This window comes from Xiphophorus couchianus, chromosome 23 (assembly GCF_001444195.1).
Source record: "Xiphophorus couchianus chromosome 23, X_couchianus-1.0, whole genome shotgun sequence".
Classification (NCBI taxonomy): Eukaryota; Metazoa; Chordata; class Actinopteri; order Cyprinodontiformes; family Poeciliidae; genus Xiphophorus; species Xiphophorus couchianus.
In genome coordinates, this window is record NC_040250.1 from 14236242 (window position 1) to 14262581 (window position 26340).

Consider the following 26340-nt stretch of genomic DNA (forward strand, 5'->3'; position numbering starts at 1 on the left):
GTAGCGGTAAATCTGGTGGCAGTGGTTTGGCTTAGTTGGTGATCAAATGCTTTAGAAGACAATTCTGGAGCATTTTTCTTATGGTAGTATATCCTCCTACACGTTAGAAATGCAAGGCAGATACTAAGGAGAGAGGAACACCGTCACAATTCTAAAGTATAATTAAAAGTGACATTTTAATTCTAATTGAGCATTTTCTGTTGCTTTTGTCAACATTAGATTCACACACCATAGTTCTTTATGCAGGTCTAAGAATATTAACCTTTTTTTTCCATGATGCCTGTGAACAACAAATTAAACTTTGCTCATTCTCATCAGCTCATCCAAATCTGCAGTGATTGTAAAAGGCTTTGTGGGAAATGGGTCCCCAAACAAAATTATGCTGATTGCCTCGGACAACTTTGGGCAACCCCCAAGTGTGTGAAGTTTAGAGGAGGCTTGATATTTTAAGAGGTGAAAATAATCCTGGAAGGACTTGCAGAGTGGATGAGGAAAGATTTAAAATAAATAAATAAATAAATAAATAAATAAAATATGAGTGAACTGAAGATCCAACATGATTGGCTTATGAGGTTAATTTATAGATTGTTCCTGCATGAGTAATGGTTCAATTAAATTAACACCACTCGGATGAAGCTTGGTAATGATGTTAAAAGCATAAATTCATCCTGAAATAAATTACTATGACAAGTAGTCATAGTAATTTAATGTAATCTATGTGTGCATAGATCACACATATTCAATTAGTTTATCTTTGTTAAACATGTTAAAATTGGTAGACTTGTGTACACATATTGTTTGGATTACTTAAAAAACAGAAAGCTATTTTATTCATATATTTTAAACATGCATACACACATCTGAGCTGAAAGAGGACAAGTTAATATCATGGTCACAATAAATGCTAAAGAATATGTAAAAGCTTTATTAATAAAAGTGAGGGTTTGCATACAAATTAGATTGTTTTTAAACCATAAACATATTTCATCTCTGTTGCCTTTTGATCACAAGTTGTCAAGTCAAGACTTAATTGTTAAGCCAATTTTTTACCAATATGATTGTGATTGGTTCCACACCACCTTCTCATTTAAGACAAAACAAATAAATTAAAGTGTAATGAGTTTTATCAAAATTTCTTTTGCCTTAATGGGTTTTACTTTACATTGCCACATGGTGGCACTAAACAGCAGGGCTTCTGCTCAGGCTTGTGAGCTCCCTCCTAAACTCATCATCAGGTCTATACTTTCCTCCAGGGAGGCAACGTAATTGTGCTAATTTGAGGTTGGTGATGACCTGATGCTGTTGTAGTGGCTTTTACTATAAGTTTTACACTGTAAATGTTTGATAATTTCACAAAAATAATTAATAACAAATGTTAATAATGCATCTATCTGGTGGTACAAAATTTGGACAAACAAATTAAGGGAATGTGAATGCTGAAATATCTGAATTAGCACTAAATTAAATTTTCTTCTACTTATAAACTAAAATTTAGGTCTGAATAAAAAGCTTCTGTTGTAATTAACTGTAAATGACAGCTAGTGGCTGCAGACTCAAATGAGTAGACGATGATGACATTGTACATGATTTATTATTGCTATGCTTAAAGTTGACAGCTGAAGAGAAAAGCTGCTAAAACAAGAAAGAGAAGAGGTTAAATGTAAGTGTCCCCATTGAACCTTCGCATAAGGCTGGCTGAGCAGTGAAAGAACATAACAACAAGACTAAATGTTCCACTGTGTTGTTGCTCAGGTAGTTCATTATCTTGCCGCTATTAGCAAACACTTATGGAAGAGATGAGCGTGGGAGGATATTGTGTCAGGGTCTCATAAGAAGCAGTCCACTGCTTACAATGAATTAAACTAATTAATCAAATGCCCCATTAATAGTGTGTTGTTGCTTTTGATGTGACCTGAATTAAAATGTGCACGACTGTTGATGCCCTGAGGGCCTCAGGGGGGAAACTTAGCTTCTTTAAATAATCAAATATCTCCCTGTGATAAGAGACTTTTTCATTCCAGCACACTCAGGACTTTCCTCTCTCAACGCTTACTGTCTGCAAGTGCAACATCAGACTGCAATCAATCGCTAATTCACACACAAGTGGACAGGAGTCTTGCAGTCAGGCCAGCAACTCAAAAGCACTAATTCAAGAGCCGCTCTGCCTGTTTGTATCCCAGGGGCCTGTGTTTAAAGATCCGCACTGACCACACAAACGCCGGCCATCGAGATTAATGTCCCCCCGACACGAGACTGGAGTTGCGGATAAAGAGACAAGGATCGATCGCAACTTTATTGATAGGGCTTGGCAAATAAAGATGACATTTGCTCTCTTTGGCTGATCTTTTAATTTGTCATGATAGGTTAAAACACATCTCACTCTCAGTGGCGGTACACTTCAAGTAGTTGTGAAGGAGGCATGCAAGGGATAGGAGAAAACATCTATAGATAATAATAATAATAATAAAAGAAATTAAACTGCGATTAATAAAAGAACAAAAAAAGTTCTAAATATACATAATAAAAGGTTATTGGGGGAAAGAAAAGAGTGGAGGAAAAGAAAGATGACAAATGTTGCTGTGCCTTGAGTATCTGGTTGGCCCACCCACTGATTTACCTCTCTCTTTCACTGACTTGCACAAACACACATGCACACACTCTTTACTGCGTATTTAGAGAAAAATCCTTGTTGTCTGAATAGCTTTAGTATCAAGTTTGAGTTAAATAAAAGCACAGACCTCCCTCTGAGGCAGTCCATGCCATACAGGGAGCATTGAGCCATCAAGTCAGGCGGCCAGAGGCATTGTTGAGAAATTACACAAGGGGGCTTGTGATTTGGCCTTGGCTTAGCAGTGGAGAAAAGAGAGGGGAGGGCTGGATGGAGCGTTTAGATTTTCAAAGCTCAAAAAAAAAAAAAAAAGATTCACACATCCGGGGGGAAGGTTTTTCTCTCCGTCTGCAAACAAAAATGTCGTTTATACAGACAATAATGCCTACTTTCCTCTCTGTCATCCCGCACCGTTTCATCCTTCTTTCCCTGCCATCCACTCGCCCTTTCTCCAGGCCCTTTCGTCCTTTCTTCTGTTATCAAATGCTTTGTGATCCGGGGCACAGTGTGGGAGCCGCCCTGCAGACGGCATGCTGTGATTTGAGCAGCTCGCCTCTGAGGACGTGCTTGTTGGAGTCCGGATCAATAGGCAAGGATTCCACGCACAAAGCTGAGGTGACGGGCAGAGACTGTAGGAGAGGGGAGCGTGACCTTTGGAGAATACAATTTAAAAAAAAAACAACATCTTTCTAACACTGGCTAAGTTAACTGTGGCACTACGCTGTGCCTGAACTTGCAGATCGTTTATTTTCCTGGACAGTACCAATTCAACGAACGCAGGGGAGAAAGGTCTGGGTTTGGGATTGAGGTGAGAGCAGCAGCACAGGTGACGCAGGGATGCGACGTGAAGAACACCACCAATTGTGACTTGTTGCCCCAGCAGATGTGTTTTTTTTTTTTCTTACTTTGTATTTTCCAGCTCTGTCTCCTTTTCCGTCTCTTACCTTGTTTTGTTTTTTCTTTCTATAAAGGCCGTTAAGGGAGGCAGTTTGAGTGCAATCTTCTCAGAGTTCAAACTAGGTCTGAACATACACTCAACACACACTGTTCCCTCAAGCTTCTTTACATCCAATACACCATGCAAGTCTGTACAATTAGAATGAAGCACTGACACAAAATCTATGTTTGGCTGCCTTAATGATTTTGCTGTTTCTTTCTATTTTTTTCTTTTTCATTTGCAGACCTCTGCTTGTCTTTGCACATCAGCGGACAAAGTAACATCCTCTTGCCAAATATTAAATTGAACATCAAACTGCAAACGATGTAGTCAAGCCACTTGGAAGAGGTGGATGTAATTTTCTAACCATCAGCCTATAACTGCTTTAAACCAACAATTTATATTTTGTCAGCTGTATAAGTGCTCCCATCGACGTGACACGTAAGACACTTTTGAAGGCTGTATTTCTCACGTAGTCAGACAGAATTTTTAGAAGCATGTAATCTATGTATTCATAAAGCAATTCATGGATTTCTTTTTTTCTTTTTCTTTTGGTGTTTAGATGGAGTAAGCGAGGTATGCGAGTTCAATCTTTTTTTTTTCTACTCTCGCTGATCCTGGCTGCTCTTCCAGTTGTCAAGCAGCAGGGGGCAGTGTTAAATGAGGTATATCTGTTCAAGTGGTGACTTTTTGTCCTCTCAGACTGATGGGGCTGCTGCAGTCTTGTCTGGATAAAGACAGGGAGAGTAAGGGGGGCTACTGCATTGCACAACCCAGCAGTGCATCAAGAGGAGGGCTGAAAAGGGAGCTGGTGGATTTGCAGCCTTCACCCATTGTTTTACATCTAAATTGTGTTTGGACAAGCCCCACTCTACATGTGTAATTACCACTGACACTGTTGCTTTTTACAGACAGAAGTTCCAGCTACTCTTTGGTCATTAGTATGCCTCGTGTGTTGAGAGTTAGTTATAGGTTTTTGCCTCACTTTTACTCCCTTCTCCCATTGGTATGAACTCTCTCGTATTATTAGCTCTCAAGGACAAAAAGGGATTCGCATGCAGGACTTGTGTTTTTTTTTTTGTGAAAGTGCGAAGTGTTGAGCATATCATTAGGTTTATAAATAATTCTGGAGGGATTTGCCTTCTACGTTTCCTGGTTCCGGCATTTTGGATTGAAAATAACACCCTATCATTGTAATCGCACATCATTTGATCTCCCTTTTCAGCTGGGACAAAAGGGGAATGATAACAGTCATGTTCCCTCCAACAGTGGGGTTTACACTAATGTCTATAACAAACCATTCATGGCAAAGATTACATCTTCGAAGAAAATTAACATTCATTGCTACGCGGTTGAAGATTAAATCAATTTCTCTGCTTCCGTCACATCATGTTATCAGCCTTGAGATGGTAAACAGACAGTAAGTGCCATCTTCCTTTGCAGTCCAGAGGCGCTCTAACTCACATCATAATGGGCCCAGCCTGCGCGATAATGTTTACAAGGGAGATACATCAATATTCACATGGCCTGGATTTACTAAGGAATCAGTGCTGGCACACATTAGCCAGCAGTTAGCAGCTCTGATGAGAGACTAAAAGATGACAGCGTTTCATTTTTTTTTCCATTAGAAAGTCAAAATTATTCCAGTCTGAGCATCCCAAAAGAAGAAGATTTGGAAGGTGGCATGGCAATATTAAGATACATTAAAGACATTTTGTCATGACATAATCAATTCAAATTTCTCTGAAATATGAATTCTTGCCCTTTCCTCTGATCAAGAATTTCTATCCGTATTGTATGATCTTTATCACATACTATAAAAGAATAAATTTGATTTCTGTACATTTCTCAAAATTAATGATTGAAAGTTGAATGGATGTAAAAGGCTTTTGTTCCAATCTGATGGCTGAGTAGCATAAATAACAGACTATATACTGTATATATATATATCCCTGTTTTCTTTAACCGGGGGATTGTTCGGCAGCTGTGGTGGCTGTTTTTTGAAACTAGCGCTCTGTGGCACCAATCTGAAAGTAAAGCATAAAATTGTTTCTGTCCAGGATGTGGGGGGTCTGCAGAGATGTCAATTGCCCATTTTCTGACCCCAGATCTGTACAACTCCTGCATGGAGGCTAGATCAGCCCTGATGATCCTTGCAGTCCTAATTGTTTGTAGCAGTCTGATCATGTCCTGTTTTGTGGATGAGCCAAATCTATCAGAGATGGATGTGTGCAGGACAGATTGAATAATAACAGTGTAAAACAGGAGTGTCAAATTCATTTTTATTTTGGGCCACATCAAGATTGTGGATGTCCTCAAAGGGTTGTGGCAGAACATATTGCTAAAACTACCCATTAACAAACTGTTAAATATTATAGCTTTCTCTGCATTTGATTTATACTTCTTAAGAATAAATAATTTTAAGCATCTTTCACATGGATGTAATTTGGCCCTATACAAATATAAACTGATTTAATTTGATTAACATAATATTTAAGCACACTACTGTTATCTTGAAGTTCTATTTATATCTAGAGCCTTGAGTTTGACACCTATGACGACCAGCATAGAGAGAAAGTCAAACAAAACATCCTTGATAACAACTGATAGGTTTATGCTTTTAATATTTTGTCCATTAAAGTCTGTTTTGATGGCATGGTGAAAACATTTGAAGGGACCAGGAAAAAAAAAAGTTTCTCTTCAGGTGAAAGGTCAAATCTGGGCTGTTTGAGTACACTAAGGTGTAGCTGTTGTCATCCCCTCCCTGTATTACTGTTTAGCCTTGTGTGGGTAGAGAACTATTTGGTTCAACATCATGTAGAAAGTGACCCTAATATGGCCTCAAAGTAAACAAATTACATAAGGATTCCTCTGGGTGAAATTAAATATTCTCCCTTCATTCTCAGGCCTTGAGTCAAACTGGTGACACATATGGTAACAAAGTGAGACAGCTTCAATGGACTCGATGGGAGGTCGTATGTGTGCTTCCCCTCTCTCGAGTTTTCCATTTGGCCCCCGCCACAAAAAGCCATCCTGCTATTTGATGTTCTGCAAAAAGCAATTAGCTGGTCACATTTCCGCATGTAAATGAAATGACTTGTTTCTATGGAACCTGCGGGACCTCAAAGACATATTCCCAGTGCTGGCGCGTTTGACACGAGGTCTGCCAGCATTAACATTTGATAAGAAGGGTCGTTTACAACTCCCAGCTGCTTTCCAGCACCAGACAGTGACCTTTCGAACAACAGTAATTTTTACAGACCTTTAAAAAACTTGCACCCTGCCTGGCCCACGCGCCGTCTCATCATCTCTAATGATTTCCTTATTTTGTCCATGGCGCATGCCGTTTCTTCTCCCTTCACTTAGGCTAACCCACCCCTTCAGTCCTCCTGCTTAGTATTTCAATTTCAGCCCCACTGTCTGGATTATAACTCATGAGGAGGTTATTTATTTATTTGTTTATTTTAAAAAAATTTTTACCGAGAGACATTCTTCACCAGGGTTTTATTGGGTTACACGAGGTGTGGCCAGTTTTCCTCTTGCATTCATTCGTAAACAGCGACTGTCTGCTTTCAAGGTTGTTTCTTAAAAATCCATCCTCAGAACTCTCTTTCTGTACTGCAGTAATTATTTTCATCAATGGTCAATAATTTGTCTGAGCACAATTTGGTCAAGTGGTTTTTATAACATGTTCCTAATGATGCTTTATAGACAACAAGGACTAGATTAGCCCTGGAAAAAGGGATGCTGCAGATGAATTCTTTGAAAGAGCCAGGTAAATAATACATTATAACTGCACAGCTGCAGAGAGTTGAAAAGAACAGGATTGCTGCTAAAATCAGCAATGATTTAGCAACCTTGAGAGGCAGGATGTATCGATTCAAAATGGAAACAATATTCATACACGAGGTTTGAAAAAGTAAAAGGATCTATTGTGCAAGTGCAGTTTGTTCTGCTTGCCATGGCAACAGTGTGCGCAATGCTTTCAATAGTTTGATAAAATCCTTCAGTCTGAAACCATGTTTGAACTCCACTGATAAAAGAAGTGAAATGTTTTAAGCGGCTTTATAGTGGTGTCATAAAATATCCCCTATAAATCTGTCTGCTGCCGGCATCACATAATGATTGTGATGCACTGTAACCCCCAACAGCGAGGACATGGCATAAACTGTGAGTCTGATCTCAGATACTGTTTTATGTCTACCACTGCTATATTTCACTGCAGTTACCTGAAATCTATAAATTTGTCACATGACATATATATTTTTACATTTTAGAAAGATGCAAAAAAAATTCAATAAATATATTACATATCCATCCATCCATTTTCTGTTCACCCTTGTCCCTAATGGGGTCGGGAGGGTTACATATGTGTATGCAAATTATACATCTGAAATATCCAACTTAATTTAGTAAGAGCTTGATATGTACAAAGGGGAAATAAGGGAAAGCCCTGATAACAGTATCTTTTATGGATGAAAACAAATTGCTGAAAGGTGCAGTGATGATGTTTGCTCCTATGCATTAGCACTAGTTTATAGTTAGACATCCCCAATTAAATAGTGTAAATTCCTTTTGTAAATATACTAAGTAAAGTTCAGTTTATTTATGAAGCGTCACAAGAAGTGATGAGTATAGAATCTAGAATAAGGAAACCAAGGACCGAAAAGTTAAATTCCCAAAGAGAAGCTGTCGAGTGGAAGCAAAAACCCAATAGTGAGGTAACACAAGAAGAAGCATAAAAAAAAGCTGTGAAAGCCACAAAGAACAAGTTTTAGAAACCAGAAGTAGTTTACAGTGACAGTAGTGTGACACTGAACAAAGAAAATCACCATGCACATACGCTGAAAGAGAAAACAATACAAAGGTGATGATAACCAAACAAAGAGCTGGAGTGAAGGGGGCAGCTGAAAGTAAGACTAACATTCTAACTCAATAAAAACAATCTCAGTGTTACACAAACCAAAGGTAGAGTAATCCATTTTCTATTCCTCTTTAGGCCATTTTAATTTAACAAATTTCAAGTCAAAGCAGTTCATTTCAGCCCATTTAAAGTGTAGTCCATTTTAAAACATGGAGTGAATCTAGTTCTAATTACACTTTATTCTTTTCATTATTTACCTTAATAAGTAAGTACATTTTCTTAAACAAATGTGCTTGCATCACTAAATTCAGCAATGCCTGAAGTGAAAGGTTAGAAGCTTAGTCAAAGAAGATTTGTTTCCAGGAATATTTATTTGGAAATTATTTTACAGACCAATTTCTGTCCTGTAATGATAGGTTCTACAAAAGTATGTTGCATAGGCATATTAGACTACAGAGTTGTTTTTTTTGCAATCCATACATGCACAGGAACTTCCTTTTAGGGCTTTTGAGAGATGTTTAGAATGCTGAATAAATTTTTATGGGTCAAGTGCTTTATCATATACATTAACATTCGTATAAATTTTAATGTTTATCACAATGTCTAAAAGCTGCTAAAATGTTTTGGCATGGTGCTGATGCAATGGAGTGAGCGGACTATTTATTTATTTTTTTTTTACCCCTCCAGGGGGTCTTTTTTTGGGCTCTAGTGTCCCTTTTACAAAAGTAGGCTGACAGGAATGGGGAAGGAGAGGAGGGAAGACATGCGGCAAATGTCTCCGGGTCCGGGAGGCCACGACGGCCGCGTCGAGGACTCAAGGCCTCCAAATATGGGTCGCGCTCACCGCTACACCACCACGGCACGCACCGTAGTGAGCGGACTATGATGAAATATCAATATTTTGCCAAGATTATCTCATAATCACATAGAAGTCTCATTCTTTTAAACTCGGACTAATGGGTTTTTCCCTTGTTCACAGCTCAGAAAAGGAAAAAAAAGGTAGACCACTATAGCAGTGGTCTACATTTTTTGGTAGTGACCCAATTGGTATTGGTCCAATTCCACCATTGGCATGATTATGAATAGGGAAAAGTCTACTAAGATGGCTCCGATATGTCTTAAGCAAGCAAGGCAACAACACCTTATTCTTGCAAGAAAAAAAGGATAAGATAGAAGTTAATGTCCAATTCAGGCTTTATCCACATGAGCAAAGAGCACCAGCTGGGTTGCATAATGAGCTTCGACCCACACAGCATCCATGGAGGCTGTCTTAGACATACTGGCTTGGTTCGGAGTCCCTAGGCATTATGCACGTACTGTGAGCTTCTTCTGTCGGCAGAAAAGTAGCACTGGGTGGCAAGCTTCACTGCCAATGCTGAGGAGTTTTTTTCTATTGTGGACTGTTATCCTTTAGAGAAAGACAGTGTCACTGATTTCTTCAACAGGCACCAATTGGACATTTCTGGCATCGATGATGGATCTCCCAGCAGGAGCCACCAGTAGGAGGCGCTGGAGACAGAAGAGGTGCCGTGGTGTGAATGTGCAGTCACTCCAAGATTGCTGATGTATGCGAGCACTCCTTTACAAGCTATCGGCAGAGCAGCTCCATCGTATGATTCTAAATTGCATTTTTAATTCAAGAGATGCACAGATCTGAATCTGATGCAGATTATAGATTAAAAAATACATACACAGCTTGGCTTGTATTTAGATGTCAGGAGACCCCAATGCACATGCTAATGTCATAAGTCGGTCCCACTAAACAAAACACTGTGATCTGTTCAGATTGATTTCCATGATATGAATCACTAAATCATGTACAAAATGGTGGATAACATCCATCTTTTATATGTGCTTATAAGTATAATAAAGATGTCTTATTTGCATGATGTAATTGTTGTCAGTCATTCTAACTCTACATTTAAAAAAGATACCATAAACAGTTTGGATACACATTTCTTGTAGAATTAAAATTGGAAAACAAGATTCTGATTAGACACTATCGTTTGCTGAGACACTAGGGCTATGTGCAATATTTTTACTAATATCAATACAAATATTACTAATAAAAGCAAGGAATGTGGGAAAAGCTTGTGTTTAGGGGAAAACATGTTTGCTAGTAAACAAAGCCAAACAGATGACGATGAAGAAAAGCATTGCTTTTAGATACACTGTCTATAAAGTTAGAAACAAATCTTCCTATTACTTAATTTTTTAGAATGTGTATCTCTAGCTTTAGCTGTAAAAACCTTGAGGGTCAACCTGATGTGCAGGACATGATTTGCTATGAGTCACCTGAACCCTTGAAGAGCCCTGCAGATATAAAAGACCATGCTGAGGGCTTTGCCTCAGGCTTTTAACACATTCGTAAACATGTTTACCGATGTGTGTAATGCATTGTCAAACAAATGCTCCTGGCAAACACTGACAAAACAAGACACACCATCTTAGTTAGAAATTATCATTAAGACTTTACATTAAATATTACACAACATTCATTGCTAATGCATTTTTCTGCCTTTAAGGAGGGCTAGAACTCACGCATGACCTCCTTTGGGATTTTCTTCAAATCCCTATGTGATTAAAGTTTGGCATTTTCAGGAACATGAGCAAAAAATAGGTGTGCCCAGCAACCTATTCCGACTTGCTTTCATGATCCCTAAGTATATCGTGGAATAAATTGCTCCTCTACTAGACAACCATGATACATGGTAGCCTTGTGATAAGACCAATGAGAGTTAGTGTACCGCCCTGCGCATGGCTTGATAAGTGTGATGTAGAGGGATTTGGAAGGGATTTGGATAGATGTGAGGACTGTATGTAATCTTTCTCACCCTCCTTCAAATGAATCCTTTATTCCTTTAAGCCACATCAGATGGGACCTCAGCGGGCACTCAATCAAAACCTCTCGCTTTCTTCCTCACTCTCTCTGCATACAGAAATTTGCCCAAGTCCTCTTTGAACAACATTAATAAAATAACCTACATATATAGAGCATAAGATACTGTACAAAAATGTGTGCGCCAAGAGTTATCTTTCTGTCTTTAAAGTGTCCCTCACATGCAGTCACCACAGTCATAAACTGCCAGATCATCACTTTTTCTCTGGTGGGACCAATATAGCAAATACTGTGCGTTCCATCTTCTGTTTCCCTTGCGTTGTCCTTGGTCCTGTAGCGCTGAAGGTAACTGACTACATGCAGCTATCCTACCACAAACTAATAAACTAAAAACAAAAAATATATTTTTTTGTGTATTTTCCAGCAACTGGATTTGATGATAAAAAATACACAGTTGGCTGTGTTTTATATAGTTGGTTTTCCATTTGACACATGGTCCTGTTTTATGTGTTGGTTTCAGTTTATATAACTTATAAAGTTGGCTACAAGCAAAAAGATAAGATCTTGTGTATTTATATTGCATCACAAAAGTGTTATGAATATTGTCACTGTAGAAAAGGAGGCTTAACTAAAAGTTAGGAGTTATATAGTATTATGCATGTCAATGAGGTATATGGTGGGAATGAAGTGGTAGTACATGTTTTTTGTGTAATGTTGGTATCAGTTATATTATATCTATTTTGTTTTTCATTGTGTAAGGACTGGTTAGTGGTATAAAGGTGTGCAATGTTTTAAAGCCTTTTCTAAAAATCAGTGCCATGCTGTTCCCACTGTTAAAAGTCCTTGTAATTAGATATCAAAGTGACTGAAGGTTTTGGAGCACAGTTCCCCTCCCCTGCATGCTGCCGAGAACTGCCAGTCAACTGTCTGAAAAGGGCATCCATGCTGTTCCCTCTTTTACAAAAATGACATATTTCACTGATCATAACAATTTCTTTTTAGAGACAAGAAGAAACAGGCATGATGTGGAAACTACAGGACTGTCAAGCGTCACTCTTATTAAGAAAATTATGTTTTAAAGCAGTGGCCTCAAACTTCATTACATGAAGGCCAAAGTCCCCCAAATTTTAGATGTGCCCCTTTTCTTCCCACTTGAATTAAAGGGATAGTATTATGTAAAATTAACTCTTTTGAACTTTACATCATGATATGTTATTTTCTATTCAAAATCATAGCCTTGATTCTTTCATGCATGTTTGAGAAATTCTTTAATATCCAATGGCAACCATTCAGTCATGCAAAACACCTGGGTGAACCTAGTGCCGCCTTTGAGACGCAGTTCCTCCTTGGGGCTCCAGTTTCCAAGCTTCCGTCTCACAGTGTACCCGTTCTCCACGACGCCCCCATTTAGCTCCTTCAGAACTTGGAACCCAGAAAAACTACCTTAGCAACTACTTTTTAGACTCCTATTTGTCCAAACCAGAAAAGGAATTAGACCAGTGGATACTTACTTATATTTATCTACCAACCTTGAATAGGAGTATCTAGTTTATTTACCTTGGATCAACATTATTAGCATTTTCTTCTTTTGCTCTTTCTTTTGGTTTGTTAATTTGTTTGTATTTCCTTTAAAAACTGTAAAGCACTTTGTATTGCTTTGTTGCTGAAAATGTGCTACATAAATAAAATTACCTTTACCTTTGCAAGGTTACATCTGTAATCTTAGACATGTCTGCCTTTAGCTTGACCATGCTGCTTACGGAAGAACTTTTAATGTAAAAAAAACCAAAACTCCTTAATCCACCTACATCTTATCAAGATGTAGGTGCACAGTCCTTGCACAGTGCAACAATATAGCAATTAGATGGATAGTTTTTGAACTCAGAATGTTTTGTACCTGTTGTGTTTGAAATATTGAATCCCATTGCCTAGCTAATGATGCACTTACTGATGCTTTTGTTGAGAAAATGTGAAGAAAACTAAAAACAAAACTAACACAAGATTTTTTGTAAGTACTCAGGTGTAACAAAAAATCATTAAACTTGCACTCAATATGTTCTTATCAAGGTCACTGTAATATTCTATAACCACCCAAAGAGTGGTTAAAGAAGAAAAAGAAAACATTTTAAGTTTGGGGGGATTCAATATAGCAGAATAAATGTGTGTAAAGTTGTATTCTGTAATTCAGGTAACATGTAAAGCAAACACTCAGTTCTTAAAAACTATTGATATGCTTACCTTAAGAGAAGAAAGGACAAAACATGGGGATCATTAATCAATGTTTTACTTCTTTACAGCACTGCAGTTGAAGTAAACTAATGAACAACAAATGGCTCAAAACACACTTTATACAGCATCTGATGATTGATGCAAGCTGCATTTTGGCCTTGCTTGCCTTTTTTGTAATAAGAGAAAAATAAGCAAATAAATAAATAAAAGAAAGCCACAACTCTTATATACCATCATATTATCAAACATTTATCTGTGTAGCATCTCAAAAATTCACACATTAAAGCATAATGTAAGTCACCTGCCAGCAAAGACCAGAACAGATGATATGAGATTAGTAAAGTTGATTAAAGCTAAATCTTCAGTTTTGGTTAAAAATATTGAAGATATACCATCAACCTATTGTACATATTACAAAACATTACCAAGGCTAAAGGCAAATGTTCACAATTATTAGTAATCTTGATAATGTCTGGAATATTTAGGGTGAAAAGCATAGCACAGCACCTTCGTATATTAAGAAACTCATATGATCATGAAGTTATTGAGAAATGACAGGCCTGTACTTTAAGTGAGCAGTGACCAGATGCTTAAAAATTGGGACTTGAAATAAGGTAGAGACAGTACAGCAAGGTCAAATACAAAATAAAATATGTAATAAACAGGCTATGCAAATTCGTATAAATGTACAATTCAATAAGATATAAGATTTTAAATCTGTACAAACTGTGCTATTTTCACTTACAAACACAATATTTACAAGAATATGGATATATGCAAATAGTAACAGGGATGTAAACAACTCATTGGGAATGTTGGAAGCACTGATGGTATAAACAGCAGTGCCTCTGGAGGTGAAGGAGAAAATAGAATTTCCTGGACAAAAACCCATCCATGCATGGGGCGAACATAATAACTTCACACTAAACAATGTGATGCAAAACAACTTTTTTCCAGATTAAAGTAGGTTTAGTGAGTCAGTGAGTGTACATAGACCAGGGGTGGGCAACTCCGGGCCTCAAGGGCCGGTCTCCTGCAACTTTTAGATGTATCTACTTCAACACACCTGAGTCAAATAATGAAGTCATTAGCAGGACTCTGGAAAACTTGACTGCACTTAGGAGGAGATTCAGCTGTTGGATTCAAATGTGTTGGACCAGGGAGACATCTAAGAGTTGCAGGACACTGGCCCTCGAGGACCAGGATTTGCCCAACCCTGACATAGACTGTGGTTGTCTTTATGAACAAATTACATTTTTTCTGTGAACTGAGTTTTTGACCATAAGAGCTGAGTACTGTCAGTGCTATCAACATGAAGTTACACTATTGTGGAATGAATGATAGCTTTAAAATCAAATGATGTGGAACAAGTTTTATGCTTAAGCTAGTCACATTATGTTCATTTAAGCACAAGTTATTGTGAGATGTGTATGCCCTGTGTGATCAGGCTGTCACACACATAGTGTCTTAATATGCAGGGGTGTGTGTGTGTGTGTGTGTGTGTGTGTGTGTGTGTGTGCACTTTTGTTGGTCCTGTATGTCTTTGTGTGGCCCTGTGAATGACTGGCGCCCTGTCCTGAGTGTATTCTGCCTCTTGCCTAATGACTGCTGGAGATAGACACAAGTCCTCCCACGACCCTGAAAGGATAAGTGGGGATGGACAATGGATGGATGGATGCCAGTCTGTCTTAGACCATTTATTGATTTGCAGACAGGTAAAGAAATCAAGCAAAAGAATAGTCTCCCACTAAAAAATAAAATAAAGAAAATAAATGCTGCAAATATTCTACAATAAGCTTCAGGTATTTTTTTTTTCTGTCTTCCTAACCATGTTCCAGTAAATGGTGACAAAATAAAGTTGGGTCCTTAAGCAGTCTCTTTTATCACAGTTTATGATTTTAAACAGTTCAGTGTAGAGAACTAGTTGTTTATTAGTCTTTGACATGCCAATGAGTGTGGCATTGGGGAGTCTGAAAAAAAGAAAAAGTCAAAAGAATACAATTTCTGTATTTTTCCAAAACCAAATAAATTAAAGGTTGAATTTTCTACAGTTTTAAGTGTTACAAAATTCTACTGCAAAAACCTACATTTTGTTTTTTGGCATTATATATTTTAACAAGTAGAGTAGTGTGAAGAAATAACAGTATATATATTTTTATTTGCTCATTTTAAGGCTCTACTGAGCTACCCAGCACCCCTATAAAACTTATTAAAGTGCAAACACCAACTTTAAAGTTAGCCATGACTAGAGTTTATATTAATGGGTCATCCTTCCATCACAGTTTCAGATTTGGTTTTGGTGATTTCCAGAAAGAGTGCAAACTAAATCAAAGACTGAAAGCAGTATCTACATTATTAACATTAACAGCTCTCAAAGCCACTAACTGTGTTGTTGTGTCAGTGCCCAGGCCTAAGGTAATTCACTCTTCTATATGATGACAGCATAGATGAAAAAAGTAAATTCTGATTTCAAAGCAACATGTGCTGCCTACATCTTTTCCACACATTTTTCAAAGACAATCTAAGTTGCATTCAGCACACGTTACAAAGGTGTAGTTGTTGAAAGAGAAAGTCCTGTCTGCAACTCTGACCTGTCCTGAACAGTCGGTGTGAGGAGAATTTTAAAATGAAAATGCAATGACAGTGATACAGTATTGTAGAATGCAGAATGAATACTTGTAGACAATGTGTTGTTTTAAACTGCAACTTCTAATCTGGTCCATCTTTTTGGCTGACTTATATTATTTTACCAAACTCTTCTATCCATGTTTTGTTTATAGCAGGCTTTCCTGTTCATTGGTGATTCATCCTGATAATGACTGCACAGCAGAGATGCACAATAAGAATTGAAATCTCTTGGTTTTGGAAAACTTTGTCCAGCCAATATCTGCTCTTCGAAAGGAGTCAAAATTAGTAGCAGAGGCTAAATCACATATGTTTGAGGGATCATAAGCCTAACTCTAAATATTTATCTAGTCACAAATTCGAACTCCTTAGCATTTTACATTAGCAATCAGTAATGTTCGTACGACTGACATGCAGTCACCATGTGCATTCCCTGACTGTATATACCTAAATAAATTCCAGTATTTCCAAAAGTCTGCCAAACTCTTACATTCCAACACACCCAGTAAACACAGCGATTAAAATCTCCAGAGAATAAAGATTTTCTGTATCCTGAAAGTCACTCTTTTTATTGCTTTCTTAGAGTCTGAATGGACTGCACACGGCTCAACATTTTCTAAAGTATAATAATACTTTCATATAATACAGATTCCATTTAAAAAGTTTCTTACATTGTTGTTTCACTGCGACAGACTGGCGACCTGTCCAGGGTGTACCCCGCCTCTCGCCCGGAACGTAGCTGGAGATAGGCACCAGCAACCCTCCCGACCCCATTAGGGACAAGGGTGAACAGAAAATGGATGGATGGATGGATTGTTGTTTCATCTCAATTTGTATGATGCTGATACTGAAACAGCTAACTGGGTTCTCCTTATAAAGTAACAGCAAACACATTTAAGAGAGTTGCTGTAAACACAACATTGTTATCTACTGTACATTCATATTATGAATTCATAAAAAGATTAAAATGTTTCAGTTTCCAACTGTCAGGGCTGATCAAGTTGAAAATTGACTGTTCTGGTCAACTGTTGTATTTTTCTATTATTGTGTATTAGCATTACACAAACTAATAAAATTGGGCCAATTTGACCTTAACATACAAAATGGTCTGAGTTTTGTCTGCACGTGTAAGATTATTTTATGTTTTTGTAATTTTGCTTGCAAAAATGTTTGCTGTAGAGATATGTCAAAAACATTCACTTTTGCTATCTATGCATCGAATACTTGGACCTATTCTGTTTTTTTTGTTTGTTTTTTTTTTGGAGTATGTCTGTGTCGATGTGTCCGTGTGTATGGATTTGCTATGCCTACTATAGAGACTGTGTGCATTTGTGTGTGTGTGAAATTTCTCTTAGTTTAAGTGCAGCTCCATGACTACTGCTCCCAGGGCAACAGCGGTGCTGGGAAGGTAGAGAAGACTCGGCTACATTGACAACCACCCCCATGACACAGACACACATGCACGGCCATACTGAGTTGTGAGCAGGAGACTTTTTCTCTCTTTTCTCCGTCTCCTCCTCTAACTCTTTCACTTTCTCTCAGTCTTTCTCTCACTTGTCTCCTCTCCAAGTTCCCCTCAACAACAGCCAGGCCAATTAAGAAATGGCTCTTGAAAGGGTAGCAATTATTCCTTTGCAAGACATAGACGGCTCCTGCTTGCCTCCGCACATTATTATCTTTCTGGTATCCTACAGTGAGGTGCCCGGCCAACCATTCACCGAAACGCCTTACACTTCTGCCAGCCTCACTGCTTCCTCTCTCTATCTGGCTGTCTGTGCTGATGAGGGCCAGATTGTAAAGCATGGCAGGCTGAGGCCCAATGGTGAGCAGAGAAACACAAGATAATGGTTGGATTATTAAGGGAAGCCCTGTTGAGAGAAAAGATTTTTTTGATATCTTTGCCACCATCCAACCAACCTACATTTAGTCTTTTTTTCCCTCCCATCATTCTTTTTTTCATGTTTTGTGTCATTTATTTTTCACCCAATCATCATCCTTGCCTGCCACATGCAAATGAGAGACACCGCTGTGGGTTTAATGCTAATCAATACTGAGCAAATATTCATTTAAGAAGATGGCTGCACGGTGAGGAAGGGACCTGACCTACTTGAAATTCATGGAACTCCATGTTTTATTCTGAGGATTATTCTAGAAATGTGAATTCTTCCATGTTGCACAATATGTACATCATAATATCTTTAAAAATGTGCGTGCATGCAAACGAGCAAAGACAAAAAAAGAGAATGAGGTGATAACAGTAAAGATAACAACTGAAGAGACCGAAATGTGAAGGGACTAGGTTGCTTTTAAATAATCATTCTAGCTGTATAAATAATAGAAACCTCTCTCACTGTCATTGCATAAGGCTTTTGTGTGAAAATTGTACACTACTGTAACCAGGAAGGAGGTGTAAATGGAAAAAGGCAAAGGCTGTAGGTGCTATAGACGTGGGCTCAATGATGGCTCCATCATCCATAAAAGCACATAAGTAGACACCTAAAGGGCTGGATTAAGAACCCCAGTGTACGAAGAGCAGCATGGGACATGTAAAACAGCTTGTTAATAGAACCTCAATCCATGTGAGTCAATCATTCTGGGTACTTGGTGGAGAGAATAATAGCACTATGTTAAGCACCGTTGGTTAAGACAAAGAATTACTTTTACTATATTTTTAAAAGCTCAAAACATCGCAGGTTATTAATAAATGTGGAATGAATAATAGTCTACATTTAATTTAATATGTGGACTATGTGTACATATTTTCCCTTCTGTGTTGTTGATAAAACCTTGTAGTTCGATCTGTATTAGGAAACGGGTTAGAGACCAGAATCAGACAGTTTTTATGTTGACTAGCTCTGACTGGGTGGTCAGAAAATCCAATATCTCCTCTATTTCTATGAAACAAATACGCCATGGCTACCAGTTTACACAAACAACAACCGTCTTTGGTGTGGATGGTTTAAATGAGTGATACCAAAAGTTAACGTTTTTCAAAATGTTAGGAATTTACTTGCCACATGCCCTGTCACACTAATATATGCATCTATTATGCATTTGCATTTAGCACAGTCTAGAATAGCATATCTTTATTGTCTCACAATGTGGAAATTCATTTGAGTCAGCAGCAAAGCAAAAGGCAGAAGCAGATTCACACTTCACAAAACAATCAGGAAAAGCAGGAGTCACTTTATAGACTTTATAGTAAAGAGGGGTATAACCCAGGAGGAATGAAATGAAATGGAATTTATTTTTAACATATCTGTGTAGTTATCAAGGCTTATTCAGATTAATGAAATTAGAGCATCAGCAGAGTGAGGAGGCATTGATCAGTGGAGTTAATCTGTCAACATGTGTTGGGCAGATGAAAAACTGTGCAATATAGCATAAAACATAAAAAAAAAAAAACTAATCTTTTTTGTTGAAGGCGTGAGGGAGCAACGATTTCAACTGGCTTCTATGCAGCCAATTATGTCTGGAAACCAATGCCTGAAGTCTCAAAATGTGATATAGACTACATTATTGCTTTCAAAGAGACCTGCAGTTCTGTGAAGGTCTTATTTTATTAGTTATGTGGGTCTGGAAATAGGGGATACCTCAAATCTGTGCAGCAGGGATGCCCACAGTTTCCAGATTGCGAGCTTCTTATAAATGTCCAACTCACAATGATCTACTGTCTGATGGTAGGGTGACTTCTGTCTAAGAAGCTCTGTTTTAAAATAAAATTGAACTGAAACTAAACTATTTGTGCTTGATAAAAGTAATAGTATAATAAAACACATCTACACAACACCTCTCGGGGATCGAACCCCTGTGTCCCACATGGCAGGCAGCCACAGGCACCACTCTTCAAAAGAGGGGAGGATGAATTCAATGCACTTTTGCAATCGACCCGCAAATCACAGTCGTCCTGACGCTCTACGGTAACAGCTTGGGTGCTACAGTAACATTCCTGAAAGCATGCCGATGGCATAGAAATTAAATGTAGCACAAAGAATTTGTCATCGTTGTGTCACAGGAATGATGTGTGCGGCAAAATTTTATAGAGGTAAATTATTGACTGTTGCGAAAAAAGGTAACGCTCAAAAACATATTATTCCGGAAGTGATAAGACATCTAATCGCGGTGAGATCACCCTCGCCCGACAGAGATTTCTGCAGAGTATTTGCTCTCCAACATAAAATGCCAGTTCTGAAGCTTTCCTTGTGTCAGGTCACAGCTAAAACATAGGACAAACTCAGAGGTTTTGTTTTTCTGCAGCAACAGAACACGGATAGTTCACAAAGTAATGTGTATGCAGATACAGTACATACCCCTGAACTTACTCTGTTTTCACCAACTCTGATTTCTGAAACAGGACCCCGGTGTGACATCCACTCTCCTCATATAAATAATTAATCGCTGCTTACAGCAGGGAGGCTACAATAAATATTCTGAATCCTGTTTCTTTAATCTTCTTAAAATACAGTTCTTAAAAAGAAATCTGAAAGAGTAAAAATTAGAATTTGCAGGTCTACAACAGCTCTACAGTAGTTTTTGTTGTTCTTTGTTATGAAGAGAAAAATGCACTGAAGTCTACAAACCTTTACTGTAACCTCCTCTAATCTTTATATTTACAGAACCTGTTTACATCTTTCACTACAAGCAGCACCTTAAAGTTGTAAAGAATTACCTTTCCTCTATAAAGGGCTTCATTTTCTTCTTTACCTGGCACAGATTATTCTTGGTAGTATTTTGGTCAAAGAAGTAAAATACAAAGGAATAAAATGTATTTGTATTAGTTTGATGTGCAATTTTGATATATTCAGACAGACACATTCTTGCCAAGTACCACTCCAGTGCTTTAGCACTAGCACACATTTCTAAACCTAAGGACCAAAGCTAGGCTTATGCAGTGACATGTAGTTAGGGGAGGCATTGCCCCACCAAATCCTGACAAGAAAAATGGTTACATGAGAAGTAAATTGATGCTATCAATGAAAAGAGAAAATCTATGTTTCCTCCAGACTTTTCTATGAATCGGTATCAACAATTTTATGGTCAGAATCACTGAATTCATGGGTTGCTTGTTGAAATACTAGAAGCCCGGGGTGAGGCAGTGCAGTGCAGTGCCTCACATCTGGTGGCGCCATGTCTCACATGGTGAATGAAACGGGCAGTTGGCACAGGCCCATCGTTGTCTCTCTTTACATTGTTAATATATTTGTTGAATTACACATGCTCAACATCTGTTGACATTCCAAACTCTGTCTAATATACTTAATGAATATGAGTGACATATTTAGTCATTCTTATTGACTATATATGCGCTGTGAGAATGCACAGGGTGAGGCAGAAAGTATCATGTCTCACAGATAGGGGGCAGTGTTGAGCCCATAGCCACAACAGTTGCTCTTGTCTTACACAGTGGAAAAACTAAAAACAGTTGGGAAAATACAAAAAATACAGTCAGGATAGAATTTTTCAAGATCACTCTTTTTCTTGCTATTAAAACTACCAAATTTTAAAGCAAAAGGAAAATGAGAACAAGGACTTTTTTTGTTTGTTTGTTTTGTTTTTAACAACAGTGACAAAAATATTAGTGGAAAAGGATAGTAAGTAAAATGTATTTATATAGCACCACGACATTAAAATCACAAAGTGCTTCACAAAAACAGAAACATAAAATCAAGAACATAAAAACTGACATAAAAGGTAGCAGTTTAGCTAAAAGCCTGTCAATATAATAATGTCTTTAGCTGCTTCTTAAAGGAGTCCAATCTCCACGAGTTTTAAAACGGCTCCGTGGTATCGCTAACAACCTCTGATCAGATGATCTTAAAGTCTGAGAGGAACAGTAATGGGCCATTAAATTCTGAAAATATTCAGGGATTTGGCCCTGAAATGTCCTGAATGTCAGGGCCAATACTTTAAACTGTTATAGACAAGGAGCCAGTGCAAGGAGGCTAGAACAGGGGGAGCGATAGGAGCATAGAATTCATATAAAAATAAAGATAAGAAAACAATTTAAATTTTAATCAGAAAAGAGAGGGGTTAACAAAAAGAAAACATTAAAATAAATAATAATTTTAAGAAATCTAAAGTGACTTTTTATCAAATATTCTTTTAATTTCCTTGCAATCATATTGTTGAATTATATGGAATTGATAAAATCCTAGTTAAAATCTTTAAGTTCAGTTACAGTCAAAATAGGCTTCCATGTTAGAATTTGGATTCATACATTTGCATCTCTAAGCTTATGGTCTTAAACACTGAATTATGAGTAAAATTTGCTTTCTTGTGAGTGACACTGCATTTCCGTCACAGAGAATCAGTCAACATGGCTTTGCTAGATCTTCTAGTGATGTCTCAGGGAAGCATTAACAGCCAAGAAGCTTGCACCTTTCCTCGTCGTAGAAAACATCTCTTAGTTACCTGACAAGTTCAAATCTGGATAGACCACCAGGGAATGTTGTCCTACTTCCTCTTCTTTATACTGCTCATGAAGCTGAGTATGTCTAAGACAGAAAACCTGAAGAAATAGATCAACAGTAAACTCAAAGAAAGCTCAGGCTGCCACAGTGTCTCAACAAAACCACATTGTGTTAAGCAGAAACAACAGACTACAGCTACCCATCACAAGGTTGGAGGAGGAATTTGGGACCTCCTACACAAGAAAGGCACTAGGTTACTGAGACTGCAGTAATCCTTAAGTTTTAGTAACAAGCACTGTAGTGGTGAGAAGCAGGAAGAGAAGAGCTCAAATTAGGAGACATTTCTAAAGGGTCTGAGGTGCAAGGGAGCACGTTTGTGAGCTAAGATATGAACTAAGCAACATAATGATATTAGCAAAGCTTAAAAGAAGCACGTATGTCATCTACAGATGCACTTAGTGAATTAGAACGTATTTTGGGAAGGCTCGTTTGGAAGCTCAGAAATGCCTTTTTAAAAAACGTATAAGCATGTGCTGTTCATGAAGCCTGCATCTTTGTATTGATGTTTTATTGGTCTGGTGTGATCATTTATTCTCCATTAACTGTAAGCAAAAATCATCACAAAAGGTCGAGACATCAAATCAATCGTGTGTCCTTTTCGGGCCAAATGAGCATGACCAATTTTATTCTGAATTGTACAGATATAACTTTTCATGGAAGTTCATGTTAATTAAATTAAGCATGTCCTCCATTCAAGCTTGATTATTTCTCACTTGATTGAGTGTACTTTCATGTTATAATTAATTGTAATTTTAAAAAAATCTGTCTTTATTTTACAAAGTACTTGCATTGGGATCTGATAAACTTTTAGGTATTTCTACACAAATAAATAGTTAATTTCAAATTTCTCTGCAACAGCTTTATAAAGGTTAAGTCATAGAAAAAAATATTATCTTCCATAAAGATTTAGAAATCTTAATCTGCAACATTAATGTTAATTACTTTTAATAAATTGTCTGCCCTTTGGGGCATCTTTCTCATTATCCAGTCAACTTGTATTTATGATAGATATTACTTTTGATGGCCTTTATGGGATTTTTGTAATGTTGTTGGAAATGAAAAAGGCATTGTCTGAGGAAGAGAAGTAGAATGGTTGAGTATGAGGCAGTAATTCACTCCTTTTTACTTCAATTCTGACATATACGCCTTTCCTTTCTTTTCAAGCACTTCAGAAGACCCTTGTTTGGCCGCATCACACTCCCCGAGAGAAATCATTTGAAGGCCGTTCTACCGTGATTGTCCACACACCTGCACACAGGCACCTCGTTCTTCCCCTTGTCTACGACAGACATCTGTAGAAAGGCTTTTCACCTTTAGCTGGCCCCAGTGGCCAAATAAAAAAAGAATGAAAATACCACTTGGGCATGTTTTGTGCTGTTTTTAGAGGAGTTGCATTGTTTGGATAGTTATTTTTTTACAGTTGGCCATGACCTTTTACTGCCAAATATTTCATTTTGTTGTGCTCTTATGTTGTTAGTTACTGTAGTTAGTAGCTAAATAAACTTATTTATTCGTCTTGCTGTCACGGAAAGAATTGACCACAGTCTATTCAATCAATGCTCTCTGCAGCCCTTGTTAGCTCTGTGTTCCCCCATGCAAGTCTTACTTATAGAGGCTAATGTGGGGACTTAACGCTGCCTGGCAGCATGACTACAACTTCCTGAACAAGAAGTTACATTTACAGTGACATTTGAAAAACTATGTGAAAGCCTAAAGTTACTGTTTTTTGGATTTTGGTCCTGACGAGTAAAGCTTTCTTGAAATATTCAAGTCCAGTCAAAGTTATTCTTATGGCATATTTCAGTTATGAGGCAATCCAAAGTGATTTACCTACATGATGGAAACATGAAACAGAAAACAGCAATAATATTTACCTTGCAGTTGCAATCTCTATAGCTGAGAACCAGTGTGAAGACTTTACAACTGGGTTGATATTCTCTGCTTTCCTAGTTTCATTGAGAACATAGGCAGGAACTTTCTGGCTCACTGGGTGGTGTCTGATTGACTTTTTAAAATTAATCAATTGGAAATGATGTCCAGGCCTTCTAAATCCTTTTCAATATTTGGTTGGAATGAACTTGCAATTTTTTCAAATTTATTATTTATTTAGTTGTTTTTTTTTACCTGGTTATTTTCACTGATTTTTGCTTTTTTTGTTTTATCACATTAATTTAGCCATGAATCATTAACAGTTATACTTACATAAGCGTAACAGTCGGATCTAAATTGAAGAGATGAGCAGATTGCATACGATCACATATTTGAAAGGGTTCAACGTCTGAGGTATTGCTGTCGGTAACTTTATGCTCTCTCTAAACACATGATGTATTTGATTATGATTTTCTCCCTCTCACCTTTTTCTTTCCTCGTTCAAAGCAACTGAACAAGCTATTGTGGCACTAACTCTGTTATATACTCTGTTTTTCATTCATATACTTTACTACTTGTCAAAACTTATATATTTCACCATTTTTCTTTCCTAGATAAAGCAGATTAGAGAGGCTGTTAATTGTTTACTTTTTGTTTAACATAAAAAGTACTCTTGAACAAGCACTTCTATGATTTTTCAGGGTTGTCTTCTCAGACTGTTGGGAATGGAGACGGCTGCTCACACTGACCCTACTGAATGTTTCTTCCTGTTAAAAATGACTTCTCATTTTCACTGTTGCCACGTTCATGTTCAGTATTGATGCAAAGTTAACAATTTGATCCAATCAACTGTCCACTGTCACTATCTGTTCATTCAGGGGGAGGATGGATTGTGATAAAGTAACACTTCAAGGAAATGGCTGGGTCTCAGAGAGCAAAACAATAAATAAATAAATAAATTTGCCAATCATCATTATAAACTAAATTTGAGCGCATTGTTTTAAAAAGACCAAACTGAAAAGTATGTAACTATATGATTGCATTGCATATACTATGCAGATCCATAAATAAATTATACGTTTGTCTTGCAAAGCCCCTTGAGATGACATTTGTTTTGAACTGAACTGAGTGATGATTCTTCAGCAAATATTTACATAACTGGGTTGAACTAAAAAATAAAAATAAATACAGCTAATGGCCTCATAAAAATAATGTAAAGGACATTTGGAAAGCCTATAACTATGCTGCCTGGAATAACTGCAACAATCTGAAGAACACCAAGAGTGCAGAACGTAGAATCGCTAGAAGCAGCAGCTGTCAGCCAACAGTTTAAATAAATGGGTACCTCCTGCCCTGTCCAACGAGCCTGCTAATTGTATTTTCTCTTACTTAGTAGCACTTGTTGGGCTCTATCAGTCTTGTCTGGCACATATAAAATGACAATCTAGCTAGTTGACATTGTGAATGGTATTAAGGTCAGGCCCCTCCTGTCCTTTAAGGGGAAGCCGTTTGTTCAAACATTTTGCTTTGCCTCATTAAGCCCCCTGAAAAAGACGGAAGGCAAGATTCAGGCCTCCATTATTTTTTGGCTAACTGCCACATTATTTACATTATGTAAGAAAAGGTTAAAATCATTTCAAAATTGAGAAGGTTAAAATCAATATGCATGAAATTTAGCTAATTTCATGCATATTGATAGAAAATAGGGGCAACATCTTTCAGAGATATTACAATGTCAGCATACGTTGTAGAGAAAGTCACCTAATTGTATGAAGTATCAATTATTTAAGTTGAAAATGTTCCCTTTGTGAAGAGTAGGATGTTTACAGCATCTTCAGTAACATTTGAGTACTTTTTTCACTGTGTGTGACATTTGAAGGTAAGTATCTTAATTTTTCA